Source organism: Protopterus annectens, chromosome 1.part2 (assembly GCF_019279795.1).
Source record: "Protopterus annectens isolate FY-2018-M chromosome 1.part2, PAN1.0, whole genome shotgun sequence".
NCBI lineage: Eukaryota > Metazoa > Chordata > Ceratodontiformes > Protopteridae > Protopterus > Protopterus annectens.
Genome location: NC_056727.1, coordinates 325489473 through 325508273, shown reverse-complemented (window position 1 = coordinate 325508273; position 18801 = coordinate 325489473).

The window sequence follows — 18801 nt, the reverse complement described above, 5'->3', positions numbered from 1 at the left end:
AGGGATCCAGCAGCAATTCAAGTTAATTCTTCAGATTTTAGAAATAAAGAAAGGAAAATTTGCTGCTGGACCCCTCTATTTATTATTAAGCAATAATGGGAACATGTCAGGGGGGGTGGAGGTGTTATGCAAGTGGTGGCTTGGATTTTGCTACTCTGATCGGCTGCCACCAATTGCTTCATGGAATGCAGACAGAATTAGCTTGGTGTAACCAGAAAAAAGCACAATGCATTCAAGCCAATTTACTGGAGAAAATTGCATGTAAGCATATGATTACTCTGCTGTGAAAACTAAGTTGAGAAGTCAACTGGCAGAGTTCAGTTACTTTTCAACTTATTTTTCACTAAATAGGGCTGAAATATGACTGGGAAGTAAGTTGCGCTTGCAGAATGCACTCAGGGGTAACATCATGTAATTACTAGTGTCCCATAGCGTGCTTGGATGTAAGCACAGAGGCGCTATGAGATGGTACTTGGGGTTAATGAGTTAAACTTGACAACTGTAAGAAACAGAAAAGAATATTCAAAGATATATGGCTCTCCAGTGTATCTCTTAAATAAATGGAGAGTTAAGATCATACAAAATGCTGATTAGCATAAAACTAGTCTTTCAGTATAAATCAGAAGGTTAAGGCTGTAAGCTGCTAATTAGCTCAGACTGTCGTTGGTCTGATTCTGTCAGTATTTCCTCGCATAGTATCTGATCCTGAGCAAGTCCCTTAACATAATACAGTTCCTGGGTCATCCCTGAAAAAAGTTGTTTGTGTCAGTGGTTTTACCTGGACAGTAAATAAACATATGATCTAATTACACTGTCTGCAAATCCTAAACTATTATGGCACAAGTGAATTACTATTATATGTTTATACTGATTATTTAGAAGCAGATGAGATGCTCACTGCCTGTGTCTTGACAATAGTGTTGTAAGTCATAGATTTGATTGAAGATTATGACACCCAGTAAGGTGACAACCTGTAAAATGCATACATTCTAGATATGGAGCAGGAAGACAATCTGGAAACATCCTGAATTGCTAAGTTAATGGCCAAGCAACCAAAGAGATTAGTTGCACCATACAGTACAGGATGTTTTGTCTTCTTGTTATTTTAACACCAAGAAAAAAAAACTATGTGCTGTCTTTCAGTGTATGCTTTAACTGGTTAGTTAGGTAGGCTGGTTGGTCAGTAGTTAGTTAGTTAGTTAGTTAGTTAGTTAGTTAGTTAGTTAGTTAGTTAGTTAGTTAGTTAGTTAGTTAGTTAGTTAGTCTGATAAGATAACCAGATTGTCAACTGAGATGACTAAGAGTTTGAAGTGAGGCCTAGTTTAACAAAATGTAATGAGAACACTGTGACAGTGAGCTTAAACAGCGCAGCTAAAACTGTTTATATTATATACAATCTGTCATAGTGCCACACTAACAGCTACCATTCATAAGTGTATCTTTACAAATTCTTGGCTTAACTGTGTAGCATACCTCTAATCCTCTTAGCACAAAAATATGGAGAAATTCTAAACTAATGTGGGGAAAAAGACCCAAAATAGGAACAGCTTTTAAATACTGCTCTTATAAATTTAGAAAGTTGCTAAACTAAAAGAATTTCTATTAGCTTGCATTTTCTGAAGGATATTAAGTCTGAAACTGAAATGCATGTCAATACTTGGTGGCTTCAGTCCTTGGTGACTTGCCAGAAAACCACAGATTGTATGAGGGACAGACCAAAAATATGAGTAAAAAAATCTGGACATTCTGTGAAAATATGGACAGTTGAGTTCTATGCTGTGGAGAGAAACTGACTGTGTTATAAGGCAATGGATGAGGGCAAAACTCTGCATACTGCCTACCTTGACCTAGCTAAGACATTTAATATAATAACTCACTCAGACCTTGTAAACAAACTAATGGAATTAGGCATAAACCCATATGTAACTTGACTGATAACCAGCTGGCTCACAAGCAGAACCCAGGAAGATAGGATTAGAGAGACCATCCCCACAAAGAGGGAGTCACCAATGGAGTCTCCCAGGACTCTATGCTGGGTACGCTCCTTTCTGGAATCTGTTTTTTTGGAAGTCAAAGCCAATGTCATGGGCCTCCGGATTACCAAGTTTACAGATGATTGCAAGCTAGGAGCAATCACAGAAATCTCAAAAGATACTAACACCTTACAGGAAGGTCTAACACAGACAAATGACCTGTGCCAAAGTTATGGCTTAAACCACAATGGCAAGACATGTATAATAGCAACTTTTGGGAAATCGAGCATCCAGGGGGAACTTCCTCATTGATAAAACACCTCTAAAAGTAGACACAATAGTCAGGGATTTGGGGACTCATATAGATAGTAATCTTGCTTTCGACCAAGATGCATCTAAGTCTGTAAGAGAATCATTCTGTGTCCTTCAACTTATAAGTAATGGCATGGTATCTCAGTCAAGGGAAGTCATAGTGACGCTGTATTCAGCCATTATTAGACCCATCATCAAGTATAACATCCCCTTCTGTACAGAGCTGGATCATGGTCAAATGGGGCCCTCGGCAAGATAATAGACCATACCCCCCCCACAGCTATTTTAAGGTTTCATTACTTGAACCTGTCAGTACATACTATTTTCTTTTTTACTTTCACAATCATTACAGAGAGATGGATTTAATTTAAAATTCTGTTTCAATTTTTAGGGCACAAAAACTTATAGCCAATTGCTAAACAAAGCAAAACAGTCTCATATTGAAAACAGACTTAGCATGAGCAACAGTAAACACTTTTCCTCTTGAGACTCTCATTCATTAAAAATGCATTGGTCCAGTGGTAAATTAATTGTACCATAAGCCCCGGGATGTTCTCAAACCATGGCTCCCTACACACATAATGACAAAAGTACTAATTTCAGCACATTTCAACCATAAAAGATCACTCAAACTGCTGTAATTGTAATCCGCCAATATCTGTACTCTAGAATTATGGCAACTTTCTCGACTATGTACATATCACATCTTTGAATAAAAATGGCCACAATAAAGTATTCCAGTGTGCGTGTGTGTGTGTGTGTGTGTGTGTGTGTGTGTGTGTGTGTGTGTGTGTGTGTGTGTGTGTAAGTAACAAATTTGAAATATGTCAATTTCATCATTATTATTACTTTTTTGACACAGATATCTGAGAAAGACACAGTCAGGGTAGCCATAAGTTTTGGGTTTGGAAGATGTCTGGGGATAAAAAAAATGACTGACCTTGTTGAGCTGATAAAGTTGTTGTTTGTCTTTCGGCTTTTCCTGGTTAGGGGTTGCCACAGCAGAACTCCAGTCTGCTAATGATTGGCAGTAGATTTTCACAAACGCCGAAGTGCCAGCTCGATGTCCAACCTTCAACAAAGGCACGCCCATTTATGCATGTCTTTCAAATGCCACCCAACCACGGGGAGGACATGCAGACTACACACAGAAGGCACTCCCTGCACTCCAGCCGAGAATCGAACAGGAGAACCTCTTGCTGTGAGGCAACAACGCTACCGCTGCACCACCGCGGAGCTGATAAAGTTAAAAAACATTAATCTGAGTGATGTTAATAATTCTTGATTGTTGTTTGAGACCTAAGGAAATACCCAACTGAAGAGAACAAGGGTTAGAATTACTCAGTGGTGGTCCAACTCAAACTTTGGTAACTTGTGATATAGAATTTATAACCACAACTTCTAATTCTAGTTATCTCTTGTACATTTTGTACCCTTTGAGACATACTGAATTGTAATAATCAGTATAAAAATCTGATTCAAATTTCATATGAGATGTGTAATTTAACCGATTTTTATACCCCACTATTTCTTGTCTGAGACTGAAGTAGGTCTAATGGTATCAACACTCCACCCCAGTTAATGAATTGTATAAATAAGTAAATAAATTATATTTATATGTGAATAATTCACATCACCTATCATGTGCTATAAATATGATACTAAGAGTTCAGTACATTCCTTTTGAGTTTTGGAGCCCATAGATGGTTTCCTTTAAGAACATATTAACCACAAAACAGTCAGGCTGAAATGTGTGTGTGTGTGTGTGTGTGTGTGTGTGTGTGTGTGTGTGTGTGTGTGTGTGTATGTGTATAGATATATATATATATCTATATATATATATATATATATATCTATATATATATATATATATATCTATATATCTATATATATATATATATATATATATATATATGTATATGGATCCCCTTCAAAATCCTGAAAGCTCAAAATCCTGAATCTCAAAATCCCGAACACAAAATCCTGAAAGCTCAAAATCCTGAAAACTCATAATACTGAATCTCATAATACTGAAAAACATACAGGACACCAACACAGACTATATTGCAGCTACACTACACTGCACATACACTACTATCTATCCACTTACCTAACCCAGACCCTAACCCTAAGGTCCTCCATCACCACTCACCTCACCTGTGCCCTAACCTAACTCACTTAACCCGCCCCAACCCCAAATTCTGTCACTATCGCACAATCACCTCACCCACACCTAACCCTAACTCACTTAACATCCATCGCACACACCACCTCACCTGCTAACCTAACTCACTTAACCCTTCCTAACCCCAAATTCTGTCACTATAGCACAATCACCTCACCCGCACCACGCACCTAACTCACTTAACCCACCCCTAACCCTAACATCCATCGCACACTCACCTCACCTGTGCCCTAACCCTAACTCACTTAACCCTAACCCCAAATTCTGTCACTATCAAACAATCCGCCCCTAACTCCCTAACATCCATCACAATCGCACACTTACCTGACCTGCTCCCTACCGTCCGCACAATCACACATCAGTGTTGGTGTCCTGTATGATTTTCAGTATTATGAGATTCAGTATTATGAGTTTTCAGGATTTTGAGCTTTCAGGATTTTGAGTCCGGGATTTTGAGATTCAGGATTTTGAGCTTTCAGGATTTTGAAGGGGACCCATATATATATATATATATATATATATATATATATATATATATATATATATATATATATATATATATATATATATATATATATATATATATATATATATACATATATGGATTCATATCACTTCACTGAAAGACCATTTCACTGACACCCATTTCACTGAGACCAAATCACCTAAAGTTCATTTCACCTGAAACTCATTTCACCTAAAACTCATTTCACTGACAAGTAGTACTCTAAGGCAAATCAAAGGTATATGTCATTTTCCCCACTGTATTGTGATCCTGGTGTTAGTATATATAGTTGGGGGGTGTGGGGGGCACAGCCCTCCACATTGGGGTGTGTGTGGGGCATAGCCCCCACCTAGTTGGGTTTTACCAAATAATGTAAAACAAAACCAGACAAGATAAGACCAAATAAAGTGGGGGGCTACTCATAGTATTCCTCTTAGTCCTCTTCTTTTCAGTTTTTTATTCACAGTTCCATCTGTAGTAATAGAATTAGACATCCCTTTTGTTTTTAAAATATTATGGGTAGTTACTATAATTTCTGGGTATAAATCTGGTGGAGGGGTGAAATTAGGCCTACTTAACCCCCGAGAAGATGTACCAACAGAACTAACACATTTATTGAAATTATCTGATTCATGTTCATTGACTGTTTCAGTTAGATCAGAAATAATTACACCATCAGCTACGTCTTAAATTACTACTGCCAATTGTTCTGTATAACCTTTTTTTTTTATTCTGGGTGATACATTTGAAAATATAGAATAATCACTAATTTATTTATTGCTTGGTTCAGAGTATAAATAAAGTTTAGCATCTTACTCAATTTTTGTTGTGTAATAAGACAAACTATCAGTATGTGCTGTATTATGAGAAAAGTTGGAAATAGCGTCACAAAGATAGCATTTTCCTTTTCTTATTGTCTATAAGTAAAACTCTGTTTACTTTCTTACTCTTTGTTATAGTCCTAGACTAAGTTAAAGCTCTAAGATCATTTCTAAGGGAAGCTTGTTATCCATCCTAGCCCCACGACACTTTCTACAATGATTTATATTTTTACTTGTTCTAATTCAATAACAGAGGGCTCAGCCATATTAAAATTTTGATTATCAGCATTTACTACTTGAAAACCATTATGTCCACTAACATGCCCCTGGATTCAGCAAGCCCTGCATGGTGTGCAGGACTAGTGCAGGAGCTCCAGTAGGCAATATGTCTGCCGTGCGATCCAGGAATAAGCTGTAGGGACGTGCACAAGCACTTCTGCACTAGTCCTGCATTGACTCAGCCCTGTATGCAAATTTCCCCATTTGCAGGTGAAATCCATGCAAATGTGGTAAATTTGTGATCCAGGAAGCTGGAAGCTGGCCGTGCAGGACTAGTGTAATCTTCAAAAATGTACTCAGGAAACTACAAAACGGAGCCATGACAGCTCCAAGTAAAGGGTGGATATTAAGTAGAAAGCATGCCAATGGCCAAATATATATGGCCATTGGCATGGAAAACAGTTGCAAAAATAAAAAAAATCAACTTTTATTTTTTTTTTTGCTGATCTTGGCTGTTTAAGTGTAGGGCAGTGGCGTGCAAATGGGATCGGGGGAAAAATAAAAAAAACAGCCTAAAATAAGCATTCCAACCAAAATCACTATTTTACCATTATACTCAATGGCAGGCAGAAGACAACATGGTCAGTGAATAATGGTTACTAAGGGGGGAGACTCAGTGTGGGACCTGTAACTGTGCATCAACAGGCAATCCTAATTTCCCCTGCATGCTAGTCAGCACCCAACAGTGTAAGAGCAGGAATAGCTTGGTGCAAACCTAGGAGTTAGCTGACATCATAGGGGTGTGTATCAGGCACACTGTAAGTGGATTGGAGCCCTGTGGCTCGGGTTTGCCCTTAGCTTAGCAGAGCTAATCAAGGGGGTATGTCTGAGGCTGCCTAGCACTCTTTACATTTCCTAAGCAGATGTGCATGCCATGCACCAGGTTTTAAAGGGGGAAAAAAGTAAATCAGGAAACAGCAGTTCTGGGCACATTTGAGCACTGTGTTTCTGCGACACGCCCCCAGGCTTAAACAGGAAGGCAATGGGAAGGGAAAACAGCAGTAGGAAGGTAATCAAGGAGAACTAGCATAGCTGACAGGTGAAATGTATCAGAATCAGCCAATTACACAGGCAGCAGCCCAGTCCAGAACAGTACTATAAACTATGCAAACACCTTTCCCTCTGTTTTTTTCCCACATACTCTACACCACCGGTGTATACAAGCAGGGAATTTTTAACAAACAAAAGCAACAAAATGATAAGGGCTGCAATAGCTATCATACAACAACATGTGGAAGAGGCTGAGGGTGGTGAGGATGAGAATGCTGTTGACCAACCCACAGTGAGGAGACGGAAAAGAGTGTACAGACCCAGGGTAACCTACCAGGGGCTGCATGAGCTGGAGATAGTTGAGCGTTATAGTGTGGACAGGGAACTCCTTCAGCAAATTGTTGAGCTGTGCTGGCCACACCTCACACACAGAGGGGAACCCATTCCAGTGGATACCAAGGTATGTGTAGGCCTAAGAATACTAGCTACAAGTACCTTCCAAAGGCCAACTGTGGATATCATGAGGATCTCACAGGCATCAGCATCCAGGGTACTCCACTAGTTCCTGGATGCCATGTCAGCACATGCCAGTGAGCACGTATATTTCCCCAACACCCATGAGGCGTTGGCCAGCAATATGCATCTCTTCCACCAAATAGCAGAATACCCTGAGGTAGTGGGTGCTATAGACTGCACGCACATACACATCAAAGCACCACCCAGTTAGTGGGGTAGGGTCTGCATCAAATGCAAGGGCTTCCCCTCCATCAACTGCCAGGTCTTGTGTGATGCCCAGGGCATTATAATGAACGTGTGTGCTGGCTGCCCTGGAAGCTATCATGATTCCCACATCTGGCATCTGATGCAGCTGTACTAGAAATTTTCCAGTGGGGACATCCCTTATGGTCATCTAGTGGGGATGCTGGTTACGCACTGGAGCCATGGCTGATGACACCCATCAGAAATGCACACACACCCGAACAATAACTCCGTAATGAGGCACACGCACAGACCATAGTTGTAATAGAGCATGTGTTTGGGATGCTCAAGTCACAGTTCCAGTGCCTGGACACAACTGGTGGAGCCTTACAGTAATCCCCAGCTACATGTACATAAATTGTCATCATATGTGCCATGCTACACAGTATGATCCTGTGGAAACAGCTGCAACAGGAACAGCACGGGGCAGGGCCACACAGCACCCCACCATTGCCAAGGCCTGCACAGGCACAGAGTGACTCAGAGGAGGAACAACCTGAGCCTGCTCCAGTAGGCAGAAGGAGGCATGCCCAGTATTCCCTGGCCTTTTCAAAGAGGCAACGCATAGCACATACACTGACACAGGAGGGAACCAGGGAATGACACCTCTCTCTGACTTGCACATACAGTAAAAGGGATGCCAGACATGACACTACCTGTGCTCAACCATGTGTAGGGAGTGCACTATGTGCATCCGACATAGGCAGCCCTTCAGCACCATCTGCAATACTGGCACACCCACAAGGTAAGTCATTCTACTTACCAATTGCCGAATGTAGTATGTGTTGTTACCTGTATCTATGGTATGGATGTGAGCATGCAAGGGAATCGGATGGCTGAATGGGATGTCAGCAGATAATAAACACCTATAGCAGCAGCACGAGATCTGTACTGGTATCACCATAGTAGCCAGTACTACACATGGTGACAAAACCCACTGCAGGAAATGTGTTGGGCCACATGTGTGTCCATATGACACACACATGCCAGTCAGGGAGGTTCACATACCCAATAACAGTCTCAGCCACCAGGACAGGTGTAGACAAAAACAAACAAAGGCTTGGATAAGGCCGCTGAATGATGACTATGGGTAACCCACCCCACCCAGGCCTACACAGACAGACTACATCAGGTCAGGCAGTGGGATGTTAGTTCTGAAGGGTAGAAAGTCAGAAACCAATATATAGGTCAATCAAACCTAAGACCTGTAGTACATTGATATACCTCTAGTCAGCATGATAGGTTAGAAAACAGAATGAAATGGAGTATCTGACATACCAGTACAGTCATAGCAAATATGAACAAGTGTCAGGTGTGCCCCCCTATACTATGTAGAAATGTAGAAACAGTCAGGTGTGCCCCCCAATCCTGTGTACCAATGTAGTGACAGTCAGGTTGTGCCCCCCCCACAAATTCTATGTAGACATGTAGTAACAGTCAGGTGGGCCCCCAATCCGATGTAGAAATGTAGTAATGGTCTGGTGTGCCCCCCCCAATCCGATGTACACACATTGTAACAGTCAGGTGTGCCTCCCCCAAATCTTATGTAGAAATGTAGTAACATTCAGGTGTGCACCCCCAAGTCTGATGTAGACATGGTAGTAACATGTATGTGTAGGTATAATACCAGTGGAGCACAGATGACCAGAAGTGGCCAAGGTAGCAGGATAGATTGTAGCATTTGTACAATATGCAGGTATGTGTGTGTTAGTTTGGTGTGTGTTTCATATTGTGTGAGAGTGGTCAGTATGTATGAATGTTGTGGTTTGACCTGGTGGCCATTGCCCACTGCCGATGACAGGGCCAAGTCCTCACAACTGCAGTGCCATAGACAATTCCCCGCAGTATAACACATGCTAGCAGGAAGCCATTGTAAATGTAAGGTGGTAATATATGTCAACATCTGAAAGATGGACATAGCATGACTGTTGGGCTAGATATACAAGCAGTACACAGGGAAATGTACCCAAGACATACAGCATATAATGTGTAACCATGAAATGGACACACCCTTGGAATTATACATACAAGTATGCATCACATTATCTGGACTTGTAGTAGGGAATACCGCTGTCGTCTGGCCGAACACTTGCAGATCACAAAGGTGATAGGACTGATGTATTGGGAAACAGCTGATGTCCCTGCATAAGCCAGCATAACTGGCATGCCCCATGCATATCTGTGAGTCAGATGCAAGTAGTGTCCACAGCAAATATGCACCCAGCTCACCCAAACACCACCAACAGGTACCTCTCTGGTCATATCCTTGCTGTTGGGAATGGGTACAATATGACCCCCACCTGTGTATGGCAATAGCGAAAGAATGCAGCATGCAGTGCAGGTGTCCCATGCAGGTATGTCCCTAGCTGTAAGTAGCATCATGCCAGCATCCACACCACCTGATCAATACTGATAGAAAGTATTGGCATGAACACCTAGCACACCTAACCTGTCACCCCAGGGGAATATACTGTATGGCAGTCTGGGACTGTAGGACTGACAGAATGCAATGGCCTGCTACAGCTGGCCTGCATCACCACCAAATGGCCTACAGGTATCTGACAAAGGCCTGTGTTTCACCTGTACTGCCAATGTATGTTTTGTCATGGACACCCAAATAACAACATAACACACTCTACATAAGCCATATGCAAGGCCATGTGGACAAACCACAGTAACATATCCACCATGTCCAACTGCATAAACTGTGGACCAACACCAAAACACAGCTGTGATGAGGTGATAACTTTAAGGAAAGTATCAAAGAATGCATGAATAATGTATAGAAGAGGATAGAGTAATAGGTCCCTATTATATGATCGAAGACGCATTCTTTCAAATGTGTCTTGATCGAACTTGAAAGCACAAACCGGCAAAATGTCGAAACGGCATATAAGCAAACTCTTTCCCTGGGAAAAAAAAATCACTTGGCCACCTTTGTTATTTTTGCCATTTTCATCACTGTAGTGCGAGCTCAGAGTTGGTATATTTAAGTGGGGAGGTGTGGGGGGTGAAGCCCCCGACTTTATGTAATGTTTTAAAGTTTTTTTTTTCTTTTTCGGAAGAGCAATTTTTTTCCCTGGGAAAAAAAAAATTGCTGTTCTAAGTGTTCGGGATTGTAAGCTTTACCTTACATCGGGTCGATAAATTAGCATTCACTTTTTTAAGCATTTTCTGATTTAATATAGACACGAATAATAGAGGGGAGGGTGGGAGCATGGGCAGCATGGAATATGCAAGGTCCAACACACAGCCATGTGCACATGCTATCCCTGGCTGCAAACACAAAAATGGGTGGCTACCAACCTGCCTGTACACCACAATAGGGATAATGTCCTGACTTATGACCCCTACCTCTGAGTAACCTGTGCAAATCTGTACAGCTGTGAGGTATTGTCACAGCAAGATAAGGCCATACTGTCATGTCGATGAATGTACAAGTATGGGATCCTCTGCCAGCACTGTACCAAGGTGATGAACTGGATACACAGACCCAGCAGCAAGTGTCTGCAGTTCCCCCTCCAAAATGGCATAACTTTTCATGAATACGTAGGCATTTGCCTACAATACTGGACACAGCTGCATTCACCCTGTGTTCTCCAAGACATCAGTGTGAGCAAGAATGTCTACCTGACAGTACTTGAGGACATAAAACATCACAATGTATAACAGTACATGTCTGAATATCTCTGCTAACACCAGTACCATGTAGCAGAAGCAGCACAGACACAATCACCTACAGTACCCACTATCCCTTGCCCATGTTGACTCCATATTGCCAACTGATCTACAGATATCCTGCAGAAACAGTTTGCTACCTGTAGGTGTAGAACACAAAGGTCTGCACTGGAGTACAAACTACCTGGAATGGGTCTACACATTCAATACAGAAGGGCATACTGGGCATGCTCACAGACTTAGAGAAATGAAGGCAATGTCAGACAACAACATACTGAAAGGTCATACTGAGCATGCTCACACAAACAAATGAAGGCCATGTCTGCCAACAACAGTGGACCATACATATCTGACAGTTGCAGATGTTAGTACATACACTCCTCAATATGCACCAGTCATGCTTTGCACACACATTGGATAGGAATACAGACATATATCCAAGGACAAGACACTATAATATGCCAAAAGTAGACATACATAGATGTGTGGAAGAGAGTGACAGTGACAAAGAGCCTTCCATCATGAGGCCTGTCCCAACTAGTACACAGCCAAATGGCTACAACCACATGATGTGTAAATGTCACTCACTGTAGAAATTAGCCACTGGTATCCATCAGCATTACAGACTCTGTGGTGCAAGTGCTAGCTGTGCAACATGACTGTACAAGGCAGTAGTCATCTAGCAGTTGTATACACGTATGTGCGGAATATAAATCTGCATGTGCCTGCATGTGGTGTTTCTACCTCTAGATGAATGGGTTATGGCCCATGCACACACACTACCCTCCCCATAGCCCTACTATGACAAGCCTGCTGATGTCATCCACTTTGAAATACACCTTTGGGAAAACAGTAGCCCAGTAATTTCTGTGGTGCATCCTATAAATGTGTAATGCTGTAGTGTGATAAACTAGCTAGGTAGGAGTTCTTAGCCCAGGCATGGCAAGTGTGTGTGTCTATGTAGGGGGCAATGCTTTTTAGGCTAGTCACACTCATTACAACTCAGATGACTTACTTTGGCAAGCCTGCTGATGTCATTCACTGTGAAATACACCTTTGTGAAAGAAGTAGCCCAGTCAGCTCCATGGTGTGTCCTAGAACAGCGTAATGCTGTAGTGTGATATAGTACTTTGGTAGGGGTTCTATTCCTACACATGGCAAGTGTTGATGTTTGTGTGTGTGTTTCTTTGTCTGTGTAGGGAGCAGTGCTTTTTAGGCTAGTCACACTCATTACAATTTAAATGCCCTACTTTGGCAAGCCTGCTGATGTCATTCACTGTGAAATAAATCTTTGTGAAAAGAGTAGCTCAGTAAGCTCTGTGGTGCATCCTATAACTGTGTAATGCTGTAGTGTAATAAACTAGTTAGATAGGAGTTCTAATCCCAAACAGTGCAACTGTATGTAGGAAGCAATGCTTTTTAGGCTAGTCACACTCATTACAATTCAAATTCCCTACTTTGGCAAGCCTGCTGATGTCATTCACTGTGAAATACACCTTTGGGAAAGGAGTCTCCCAGTAATCTCTGTGGTGCATCCCATGACAGCATAATGCTGTAGTGTGATATAATACTTTGGTAGGGGTTCTATTCCCACACATGTCAAGTGTGGATGTTTGCATGTTTCTTTGTCTGTGTAGGGAGCAATGCTTTTTAGGCTAGTCACACTCACAACAATTCAAATGCCCTACTTTGGCAAGCCTGCTGATGTCATTCACTGTGAAATACACCTTTGGGAAAGGAGTCTCCCAGTAATCTCTGTGGTGCATCCCATGACAGCATAATGCTGTAGTGTGATATAATACTTTGGTAGGGGTTCTATTCCCACACATGGCAAGTGTGGATGTTTGCATGTTTCTTTGTCTGTGTAGGGAGCAATGCTTTTTAGGCTAGTTACACTCACAATAATTCAAATGCCCTACTTTGGCAAGCCTGCTGATGTCATTCACTGTGAAATACACCTTTGGGAAAGAAGTAGCCCAGTAATCTTTGTGGTGCATCCTATAACAGTTTAATACTGTAGTGTGATATAGTATTTTGTTAGGGGTTAGATTCCCACACATGGTAAGTGTGGATATTTGTGTGTGTGTTTCTCTGTCTGTGTAGCGTGCAATGCTTTTGAGGCCCTTCACAGTCACTACAACCTCCAATTACCTTCTTTGGCAAACCTGCTGATGTCATACCAAGTGAAATACACCTTTGGGGAAGGAGTGATCCCATAATCTCTGTGGTGCATTCTATAACTGTGTAATGCTGTCATGTAATAAACTCATTAGGTAGGAGTTCTAATCCCGGACATGGTGTGTGTGTGTGTGTGTGTGTGTGTGTGTGTGTGTGTGTGTGTGTGTGTGTGTGTGTGTGTGTGTGTGTGTGTGTGTGTGTGTCTTTGTCATTTGTATCCTGTGTGGAGGTGGCTGTGAGTGTCTAACAACTGGACTCATTGTGGAGTGGGTTTTGCAAATTTCTTATATGGTGGCCCTATTATATGTCACAATGTCCACCTTACAAGGATACCAGATGTGAAATAGCCAAGAGGCTGGGGTGGCAGTCCATACCCCTACATGTGACATCAAGGCCTGGTGAACAAAGTTAGCAACACTTGTATTACACAGAGAACACTCTCAACCCATGTCTCATAAACAAACACACTTGCCTAGGCAACAACCGCTATGTTGGTAGTACCCTGCATATTGTCCACAGATAGTAACCATGGTGTGATTGCAGTGGACTACAGAGGGCATGGCACCCTATCTATCAATAAAATAGGCACATACATGCAGACAGTGTGCCTTCACTATGTTCCCCACTGGATCCCTGCAACACCTGTGGTGCCAGCAAATGTGACCCACAAAGGACATACCAGGGTCAACCTGCTGTCCATTTCCAGTTCCCGGAACATGAGGCCAGGACAGGCACATCTGATGATAACAATCTGTGTACACAACATGGGCCAGACACCCCAGATACAGTTCCATATGTCAATGTACATGCATGTGGGATGTGTGCACATCCCAGACAGCATCCATGTCATGGACTAAAGAACACATACATGGCAAGCATTGCACAGCAATGGCCACACACAATAGTTACCCAGGTGACTGGATGGTGAATACAATACCTACCTATGTGGGCCAATCCAGACACTACACCCCTGAGCCACACTACAGACCATTGTTATGTGTCCTAATGCCAAGGTATACCCTTCACCTAGCCTTGTATAGCTTTCTGGCACAATCAACTGCTACACACCCGTGAAGCAATGCACGTATGCATGCCAGTACTGGCACTCTGTGTCTTTGTGTGTGGTGTATGATCCTTTCAACCACATTCACACTCACTACAACCCCCATTGGCATACTGAAATATGCTGTCTGTTGTCAGACACCTTCACATACCCTTTGCCCATATATCCTCTGGATAACCCCTGTGGTGCATGTGATACCTGCACAGTACTGTATTGTGGCAAACTAACTAGATAGGAAGTGTATTCCTGACCCTGCCAAGTGTGTCAATCTATGTGAGTCCCTGCGAGAATGTTGACTGTGTTGATGCTGACACCTGTTCACATGGACAGGCACGTGTACTACACCTACCATATCGCTACCATATCACTGTTGCAGATGTCACTCACCATCATATATACATTTGGACAGCTCCTCAGCATGTAATCTACGTGGCGCATGCAAAAACTACATAGACATGTGATAGCAATAATTAGTAAGTCAGGGGTTTGAAACCCTGTACTGGTAGGTGTGTGACACAAACATGCTTAGGTTTTACTTTCCCACCCTCTTCCTGACTTACTTTGTCTCTGTATGTCTCTATCACTCCCTCTCTGGTGGATGTGGAGAACTACTCCTGCTTTACTTAGGCAGCAGCATGTATTTTGTAAGTGATGCTCATGCTCAGCTGATGGCCTCTGCATGCATTGCAGCCTTCCTCTAGCTGATTGCATGTAGAACAGCTGTGGTAACATTCCCATAGTCAAGTGCATGGAAACACACCCCAATATAATTTCATTCACTGTGAGCAGGACCTAGATCTGGTGTTTGGCAAACAGCATCACAGATGGATTTGGGATTTACCTCTAACAACATACACTGTGGAAACAGGCCAACACACAGGAGGGGAATGTGCCTGACATGACTACAAAATGTAAGTGTTGCTATTCTGCATTTGGAGTAATGTTGGTTTAAGAGGGTGTGTGTGGATATGGCTGGTCTACATGTTTTAATACCTGTCATGACAGTGCTGTGTTTTTGAGGAAACCCCCATCTGTGGGGCCATCTGCAGACTGGGCAGGGTGTGGTGCCTTTTGTTTCTTGTGTTACTCACAGAACACCTGTCTGAGAACTGCAGAAGCATAGTGTGAGGACTGCAGTCAGTACATGCTGCTAGCAAAGAGACTTACTGACTTCATATCCCTCATAGGACATATGTCACAACAAACCCTGTTACAACAATAAATGCATGAGGTTATCACAGCAACATGTCAATATTGTCCCTGTGTTTGTGCCTCCAGCCACAACTCTGTCAACCTTTGTACATATGTCATGCAGTAAGAGGTGCATATGTTTTGTACACCATTATTTATTGACATCATATCTGATAACAAGCCAGTGAGATATCAGACTGCTACACATGTTATGTATTTTAGGGGTTATATTTGAGGACATAACCTGGGAATTCTGTGGTTGTGTGTACAGTACTGAGGTCTGTGTACTTATGGTGATTGTCGACTGTGTGTGTATTGCGAATATGTACCTTGGCCTGTGTACAGACTGTGGAAGATGTCATTGTTCTTGGTCCTGTTCTATCTGATGTTACATGCTGCTCCAGTCTATGGTACCCTATTGGCTTACATATTTGTAGGGCCAAACACACACATGTCCCATACCACAGACAGGCATCGGGTCACACTGTGTAGTGGCCCAGTATATGTAGGGTTAGTGTGTGAGTGGCACATATGAGGATGGTGTTGATCAGACAGTTCATATACTGTAATATTAAACTAGCTTACCATATGTGGCTGTGGCTGTGTTCACATTGGTTGTGGTTATGCACATTCACACAGGTGTCTGTTACTCTGTGCTGTGACATGCCTGTAGAGCCTGCTATATTTACAGGTATGTGTGTATTACCCCATAAGAAATGTAGGCCAGTGTTGTGGCAGTCTGCCTGTAGTTTGCACAATGCTTTGTTACATGCCTAGCAGCTTAGTGTACTTACCCAGTGTGATGTTATGTCCAGATATTTGCCAGATGTACTGCTGCCGGGCCACCATAACTGTCATGTATTTCTGACAAAGCAGTGGGATGCTGTACAGATGTATGTCGCAAACTAGTGGGTAGTATGTGGCCATGTGACCTCTGCATCAGTGGTTATTATGTGTTAGGACAGACAGGAGTGTGTGAATGCATAACCTATGGGGGCAAATGTATTCCAGTATTTACATGATATACCCATCCACATGGCTGTTAACATCCACATTGTCAGGCTTGGTCTACATGTCTTGCACTAAGGGTTCTGTATATACTTCTGGACTGACCAGAGTGTGTCGGACTGTCCACATTTATTGGCCATATCTCTGCTATTGTCCACAGGATCATTACTGTGCTAGCAGGGGTACTGTACTATGATGTCCTTAGGATGTCTGTCAGTAGGCAATGGCACACATATTAAAAGCAGATGTGACCTCCCACACACACCATGTCTAAGTCTGCCCCTGTTACAGTAGCAAAAGTCTACATATATACCTGCAATACATACCTGACATCCCCTTGCACTAAGAGGTTGGGACTATTGGGGCTGGGGTAGGACTCCACTCCATGTTCTGGACATATGATGAACGTATATGTATATATAATTATCCATATATCTATATAGATATATATTTACACATATACATATTGACATACATGGATGGATATGTATATGTACATGTACATATATATATATATATATATATATATATATATATATATATATATATATATATATATATATATATATATATATACATATAAACACTCAAATATATACATATACACATCAATATATGTCTACACATATACAGATATAGATATATATGCACATATACTTATGGATATTTACATATATATTGACAGTAATAGGTATATCAGGATAGATATGTATGCGCATATAGTTATAGATATCTACATATATATCTACATAAATAGGAATATTTGTATACATAGGATGTGCATACATATATATATATATATATATATATATATATATATATATATATATATACATATATATACATATATATATATATATATATATACACACACACACACACACACACACACACACACACACACACACACACACACACAAAGAGATCTACACATGGCCATATATATGAGGCACTATACTGATGTGTATACAGACATATGTATAAATATACATGTGCATGTTCATGTAGATATATATCAACATATGTATATGTATATATCCATATTCCTGTCATGTGTAAACATCACGGTTGTGTATACCCTCCCAGATGTATCTCAACGTATGTATCTGATATGTGTACATTATGATAAGACAACATATGTGATGCAACAGTCATATTAATAACAAGTACTACACAATTGTGTAAGTAAAGACAATTGTTCAATATTAATCAATATGTGTATTGACAGATATATTGGAAAAACAACATCTGTCTTCACAGTGGTCATGGTGTAGTGGTTAAGTGTTGAGACTATAATGTATAGGGTCCTTGGTTCAAGACCTGCAAGGGCTGTTTGTTTTGTTGCTGGGCAGAACAAGGGCTGTCAGATACAGAGTGGTTAAGGCAGTTTTGAGCAGCTTTAAGCCCGTTTGCTTGGGTTTGCATGAAGGTAAGCAGTGCTAAGCTACAGGTAAACGTACGGGCACGGATGGCACCAGACAGTTCACAGAAGTTTTCACTTGCAGATGTGAGAACACCCTGCTGCAGCCTCAGGCCCTGTCTGGTTTAACATTCCATATGTGCATGCACCACTTTGACAGCCTGAAACATGGACCTACTGGTACCAGTTGTGGCACATCTGCCAGGGGCATGAAGACCAACGACTCTACCATGAGCACCCTGGGACATCTGCCTATGTGGTACCCTGACAGACATCTGGCTATGCCTGCCATGACCAGACACAGTAGGCATGGTTACCACACTGTCCTGTGCACTGCCACCAAACGCCAGCTGTCCCTCCACTATGGCCACTGGTGATGGGGTATGTATAGGCACTGAAACTGTGTGCGGTGTTGGGGTGGCTAAAAGGGGGATGTCAA